The 6015-nt window shown below is 57.6% G+C and overlaps 1 long non-coding RNA gene across 1 annotated transcript; it reads left to right on the top strand.

Moving 5' to 3' along the window:
* The first annotated feature begins 310 nt into the window (after positions 1-310).
* Positions 311-5067, top strand: LOC127487821 (uncharacterized). The gene is made up of 2 exons (XR_011380497.1): positions 311-456; positions 3141-5067. It is a non-coding gene; the product is annotated as an uncharacterized lncRNA (long non-coding RNA).
* The last annotated feature ends 948 nt before the right edge of the window (positions 5068-6015 follow it).

Genomic DNA, 6015 nt, shown 5'->3' on the forward strand with positions numbered 1-6015 from the left:
CCGGCCAGCTCTCTTCGGGGGCTGCACAGGTGTTCCTTCAGCTAGATGTTCCCCTTAGATGTTCCTGGTGCATGCCGTCTCTCTCCTCCTTTATAGTCCTCCTCCGCCAATCCCAACTCGGCTGCCCACACGCCAAGTACGCTGCTCTCCTCCAATCAGGAGCAAGTCCTACAGTTTATTAGCTGAACTGGAGGCAGCTGTGCGGAAGCTGTTTACTTCTCTCCCATCGCCATATTGTGGGAGAGCAGATGCATAGAATAAATCTTAATTCCAGTAACTCAGTCTAGTCCGGTTTGCTCCCCACACTCATCGCTGGCGCAGGCCAGCCTGGGTGTGGGCGGAGCTTGGACAGGGCTCTGCGACAATTGAATGAAAGTCACCAGACTCAGACCGACTGTGCCCCAGGCCTGCTGCAAGGCAGCTTGTCCCCTGCGCCCAGGGGTCCAGGGGCGGGAGGTGAGTTAGGGAGCCCCCAGGGGTGGGAGGTGAGTTAGGGAGCCCCCAGGGGCAGGAGGTGAGTTAGGGAGCCCCCCAGGGGCGGGAGGTGAGTTAGGGAGCCCCCAGGGGTGGGGGGTGAGTTAGGGAGCCCCCAGGGGCAGGGGTGAGTTAGGGAGGCGCTGGCAGCTTGGGCCCTAGAGCCAGCCGCCCTCTGATAGACAGCACAGAGCACCCAGCGCCCGCCCGCCCGCCTTCGGAATCTCCAGTGCTGCGGAGCCGCCAGGCCTCCCAGTCCACACAGTTCTTGTTTGTTTTGCACTGGGCGATTTTTATCTTGGTTAACGACCTGCAATGGAATGTGCTTGGGCCTTAAGGAGGAGGGAGTTTCTGACACGCGCTCTGGGCGGGCCGACTGGGAGGGCACTGTGCTGAGTGACACAAGCCAGTCACAAAAGCACACAGGCGGTGCGACGTCACTCAGATTCACAGACACAGAAATAGAGCCGTGGGGGCGGGTAAATGGGAACCTGCTGGGTGTTGTTTGTGCTTTTCATTTTATTTGAAGGGGGGGGGGCGAGAAATGGAGATAAACCTTCGACCTGCTGGTTCACCCCCCCGCCCCGCCCCATGCCTGCAACAGCTGGGGCTGGGCCAGGCCAAAGCCAGGAGCTAGGAGCTCCATCCTGCTGTCCCACAGGCGTGGCGGATCCTCACCTGCTGCCTCCCAGGTGTGTGTTGGCAGGAAGCTGGATCTGAAGTGGAGCAGCTGGGACTCCAACCAGGCACCCTGCTGTGGGATGCAGGCGACCCAAACAGCGGCTTGACTTCCATGCCAGCGCCGGCGCCGGGAGCGGCTGCTCGCTGTGGGCACAGCTCTGTTTGCGGATGGAAGAGCTCGGCAGGTGTGCGCAGCCCGGTGAGCCCACCCGGGAACCCCAAAAGGCAGGTGGAAAGGTGGCCTGAGAGACAGGATCGTTCTGCTGCAGACAATGGTGGAATCCGTGCACACGAGACTCGGTCTCCAGAGTTCACGAAAGATGCATTTGATGGACAAGCTGCACATGGATTTTAAAGGTTTTAAAAATCTACTCATCTTAGCCGGCGCCGCGGCTCACTAGGCTAATCCTCCACCTTGCGGCGCCGGCACACCTGGTTCTAGTCCCGGTCGGGGCGCCGGATTCTGTCCCGGTTGCCCCTCTTCCAGGCCAGCTCTCTGCTGTGGCCAGGGAGTGCAGTGGAGGATGGCCCAGGTGCTTGGGCCCTGTACCCCATGGGAGACCAGGAGAAACACCTGGCTCCTGGCTTCGGATCAGCGCGTTGCGCTGGCCGTGGCGGCCATTGGAGGGTGAACCAACGGCAAAGGAAGACCTTTCTCTCTCTCTCTCTCTCACTGTCCACTCTGCCTGTCAAAAAAAAAAAAAAAATCAACTCATCTTTTAAATCTGTTTTCAGCAAACTGTCTGAGGTACTCCTGTACTTAGCACTACTGAGCTGCGCACTTAGAAATGGTTAAGATGGTACATTTTATTATTTATTTTTAAAGATTTATTTAGGAGCTGGCGATGAGGTATAGCAGGTAAAGCTGCCGCCTATGAAGCCAGCATCCCGTATGGGCACTGGTTCAAGTCCCGGCTGCTCCTCTTCCAATCCAGCTTCCTGCTATGGCCTGGGAAAAGCAGTAGAAGATGGCCCAAGTGCTTGGGCCTCTGCTACCCAAGATCTCTTTGTCTCTCTCTTTCTGTAATTCTTTCAAATAAATAAATAAATTTCTAAAAATATTTATTTATTTGAAAGGCAGAGTTACAAAGAGAGGTCTTCCATCTGCTATTTCATTTTTTTTTTTTTTTTGACAGGCAGAGTGGACAGTGAGAGAGAGAGACAGAGAGAAAGGTCTTCCTTTGCCGTTGGTTCACCCTCCAATGGCTGCCGCGGCCGGCGCGCTGCGGCCGGCTCACCATGCTGATCCGATGGCAGGAGCCAGGAGCCAGGTGCTTTTCCTGGTCTCCCATGGGGTGCAGGGCCCAAGCACCTGGGCCATCCTCCACTGCACTCCCTGGCCACAGCAGAGAGCTGGCCTGGAAGAGGGGCAACCGGGACAGAATCCGGTGCCCCAAGCGGGACTAGAACCCGGTGTGCTGGCGCCGCTAGGTGGAGGATTAGCCTAGTGAGCCGCGGCGCCGGCCTATTTCATTCTCCAAATAGTGACAATGGCTGGGCCTGGGCCTGGCTGAAGCCAGGAGCCAAGAGCTCCATCCAAGTCTCCCACGTGAGTAACAGGGGCCCAAGGACTTGGGCCATCGTCCACTGCTTTCCCAGGCCACAGCAGAGAGCTGGATCGGAAGTGGAGCAGCCGGGACTCAAACCAGCACCTGTATGGGATGCCGGCACTGCAGGTGGCAGCTTTACCTGCTGTGCCACAGCACCAGCCCCAGGATGGTAAAGTTTACGATACATTTTTTTTAACCATACACAAAACCGGAGAAGAGCTAGTTAAAAAAAATCAGCAGGGGTTGGAGAGCCGGCAGGATGTTCCCATCATGGGGCAGGCAGAGCTGGGCCCTGAAGCAAAGCGAGGGCGTGGGTCTGGAGAGACCGCGACAGGTGAGTTACTGTCCCACCCTGCACTCCCCTGCCCTGCCAGGCAGCCCCGCCGGGAATCACGATCCTACCCCGTTTGACCTGGGATTTGCTTTGGCCCCTAGGGAGTCTGTGAACATGACTGGAGAAGGCCTGACGTGTGCTGGCATCCATGCGCCCCTATGTCGGGGTCCAGAAAGCAGTCTCCAGGAGCTGGCCACATAAGCCATGGGAAGCCAGCAGTCCAAGGAGGAGAGACGTGGAGAACAGACGTGAACTACCGCCCAGCCTTGGAGCTGTGGCTCTGGGCGGGATCAGCCAAGGCAGAGCCGCGACCGCCGACTGCCACTGGGGAGCACAATCGTTTTATGACCGCATTTAGCAGCCCGCTCGATGACCTCAGTCGTCACTCGGCTGACAGCAGAGCGAGTGACTCACCCAAGATGCTCCGAGGGCGGGCAGGGGATTGCCAGAGGTGGTTCAAGTTCACGTGCAGGCTGCAGGTGCAGGCAGGGTGAGGAAGCCCCAGGACCAGCCCCAGGGCGCTGGGACAGGAGCAGCCGCTGTCAGCGTGTGATCTCAGCAGTGACTCAGGCCGGGGACTGAGATGGGCATACTTATTTCTGCCGGGGGATGATCTGGGTGGATGCTGTTTGCAGTGGACAGCATCCTGTGACAACGGGTCAGTAGGACGGCAGGGACTCAGAAGACGCAGCCTGGCCCTGGGAGGCGCTTGGTTTCCTGGAGGAGGGCACTCTGGGAGCTCCACAGCCACGGCTGGACGTCGGCCAAGCAACAGTCGCCGACTCTGCCCTGGTCAGCGGGAGCCCGTGCCTGGCCTCCGTCCCCCGACGGTGGCTACTTCCTCCATGCGTCCTCTGTGCCAGCAGCCCGGTAGCCAGAGACGTCAGCCAGGGAGGTCATCTTGGTAGTTTAGCGTCTCCCGCGGTGGCAAAGCATTCGAGTTTTGGTGTTGGTTTGTCATGCGGCCCACGTTGTATCCTTGCCACACTGATACAGGGAAAATCTCAGACACACAAAAACATGGAGAGAAGGGGCCGGCGCTGTGGCATAGCGGGTAAAGCCGCTGCCTGCAGTGCCGGCATCTCATGTGGGCACTGGTTCAAATCCCGGCTGCCCCTCTTCGATCCAGCTCTTTGCTATGGCCTGGGAAACCAGCAGAAGATGGCCCAAGCCCTTGGGCCCTGCACCCGCATGGGAGACCCGGAAGAAGCTCCTGGCTCCTGGCTTTGGATCGGTGCAGTTCTGGCTACAGCGGCCATTTGGGGAGTGAACCAAAGGAAGGAAGACCTTTCTCTCTCTCTCTGTCTACAACTCTACCTGTCAAATAAGTAAATGAATAAATATTAAAAAAAAAAAAAAGACAAAGACAAATACAAAGTATACATTGAGGCAGGAGTGCAGGCAACCTCAGGAGAAAATGAGTATTGCGACAGAGGTGGTGCCGGGGTAGGCCTAATTGAATATTCAAAAGGGGTGGGGTCTGGGGCGGGGTTGCAGTACACATGGTGACCTCCAGGAAGCATCTTGGTGTCTGGTGCATGATGGGAGGTGAGGCTCCGGGCAGGGGAGTGGTGTGCTGAGCTGCAGCCATGTTGGATTGGCACGGAAGGGGGTGTGGTTTGGGTGGTGCAGTCCTCGGCTCCTCTTCTGCCTCTGCCTGTGCCAACATCGGTCATTCCCTCTGTAAAGATTTATAGATGTTGTGGTGCAGCGGGTAAGCTGCGGTCAGTGCCAGCACCATCCCACAGGAGCGCCAGGCTCAGTCCCGGCTGCTCCACTTCTGATCTGGCTCCCTGCTAATGTGCCTGGGAAAGCAGAAGATGGCCCATCTGCTTGGGCCCCTGCACCCACCTGGGAGACCCGGATAGAACTCCTGGCTCCGGATTAGCCCAACTCTGGCAGTTGTGGCCATTTGGGGAGTGAACCAGCAGATGGAAGACCTCTCTCCCCTCCCCCCACTTCCCTCTGTGTAACTCTTTCAAACAGCTAAATCTTTAAAGAAAATAAAAAACCCGGCATTTGTAATTCTCCCTTAGTCTCTTTCAGTGTTTAACTGAAGAAATCGAGTCACTCATTGTAGCTTCCTCCCGTCTGGGTTTGGGGACTGCACTGCCGTGTTACTGTTGGGGGCCCGGGCAGCGGGAGAGGGGTCCAGGTTCTTGGCACTGAATACAGAGAAGACTTCAGGGATGGGACACAGCCCGAGGCCCGTGGGAGGAGGGATTTGTGGACAGAGCAGGTGTGGCAGCTTTCTGATTTGTTAGGTTTCCCGGTTCAGGGCGGTGCCCTTTCTGATGGGAGGGCCCCAGGATCTGCAGGAGTGGTTGCGAGTGTTGCATGAGAATATTAAGTCATCTCCTAGGTGAGTTTTTACTTTTTTAAGATGTATTGATTATTTACTTTGATAGAGAGAGAGAGAGCGAGCGAGCAAGCATGCTTCCATCCACTGGTTCACTCCCTAGATGGCCACAATGGTCAGGGCTGGGTCAGGTCGAAGCCAGGAGCCCAGAGCTTCCTCCAGGTCTCCCATGTGGGTGCTGGGGCCCAAGCTCTTGGGTCACCCTCTGCTGTCCCTCGTGGGCCATCAGCAGGGAGCTGGGTTGGAAGTGGAGCAGCCAGGACTCCCACCGGCACCCACATGGGGTGTCGGGGTCCCAGACGGCGGCTTTACCGCTACAGCGCAGTGCTGGCCCCTGGTCTGTAAATCTCTGAGCGTCCTGAGCGCACTCTGGTGCAGCTGCCGTTTCCGGGTGGCTTCTGGGGGCCTGGTGGTTCCTCTCCTTCAACGGCCATTGGTGACCCTTGCTAGATTCACAAGGGCTTGCAAACCAGCGGCAGCCGCGCCACACGGCTACTGCTTCTTTATTAGCCTGCCTGCTTCTACCCAGCAAAAGTCATGGACCGCTCCGTGACCCTCGCCGTGGGAGGGGGACAGTGTCGGTTCTCCTCCTGTTTGCACGAGGAGCCCCCTCCTGC

Source organism: Oryctolagus cuniculus, chromosome 12 (assembly GCF_964237555.1).
Source record: "Oryctolagus cuniculus chromosome 12, mOryCun1.1, whole genome shotgun sequence".
In the NCBI taxonomy this organism is placed as follows: Eukaryota; Metazoa; Chordata; class Mammalia; order Lagomorpha; family Leporidae; genus Oryctolagus; species Oryctolagus cuniculus.